The 972-nt window shown below is 61.2% G+C and overlaps 1 non-coding gene across 1 annotated transcript; it reads right to left on the bottom strand.

Annotated features, from left to right (window-relative positions):
- Positions 1–621: 621 nt before the first annotated feature.
- LOC142865170 (5S ribosomal RNA) lies at positions 622–740 on the bottom strand. Its single transcript, XR_012915473.1, has one exon. It is a non-coding gene; the product is annotated as a 5S ribosomal RNA (ribosomal RNA).
- Between the last annotated feature and the right edge of the window lie 232 nt (positions 741–972).

Raw genomic sequence — 972 nt, forward strand, 5'->3', positions numbered from 1 at the left:
CAATACGCTGGAACAACATCAGAGGTTAATGAATAAGAACACAGGGGGGAGGGGGGCACGGGCAACACATGTCACCTTAATACTTGGACTCCCATCATCTGCTTGAAAAGAGAGAGAAAAGAAAATGCAATCATAGAGATAAGAGACACTTTTTAAACATAATGAATCCGAAGAGAAAAGTAAAAGGAGGCCTGTGGAGCAGGTCTGGGTGTGACTCCGGATCCCCCAACATCAGGTGCCACCACCAAAGATTCCTACGTGTAGCCCATAGAACCCCAAAAGCAACGGGACGAGTTCTGGTCACATACTCCCTCAAAATGACATCCTGGCCTTCTTCTGGAACTCCCTCCCCTCTCAGACTCTCAAGGTTTCCTCCAGCGTGTCGGTTCCCACAGAGCAGACCTTTGGTCTGAGACCTGACAGTCCAGAAGCCACGCATGCTGCCGCGTGACGGCGGTGTCGCGGCTTGGGACAAGAGGAGGCCCCACGGTGCGGGCTGGGGCGCCAGGCACCGCGGCGGGCGCTGAGGGTGGGGGTGACCCCCGCCCCGGGCCGCCGCCTCGCTCCCAGAGAGGGGACAGAACAAGAGGCAAAACAAAACAAAAAACAAAAAAAAAAAGAAGCCTACGGCACCCGGTATTCCCAGGCGGTCTCCCATCCAAGTACTAACCAGGCCCGACCCTGCTTAGCTTCCGAGACCAGACGAGATCGGGCGCGTTCAGGGTGGTGTGGCCCTAGACGGCGGAGGGCGCCCCTGCCCCGCTCAAGAAGCCGAGCCTCTCTGCGCTTCCCCGCCGCCTCCTCCCGCCCCAGGCCCCGCGCCGGCGCTGACCCGCACCGGGCGGGCCTGTTGAGTTCACCGGCCGGGTCCGGCGGGCTCCGAGGGACGGGGGTGACAGGCGGGGCGGGGCGGGGCGGGCAGGGAGCGGCGGGCCGGGGTGGGGGGCTGTCTCTCTATACACACACACACAC

This window comes from Microcebus murinus, chromosome 28 (assembly GCF_040939455.1).
Source record: "Microcebus murinus isolate Inina chromosome 28, M.murinus_Inina_mat1.0, whole genome shotgun sequence".
Lineage (NCBI taxonomy): Eukaryota > Metazoa > Chordata > Mammalia > Primates > Cheirogaleidae > Microcebus > Microcebus murinus.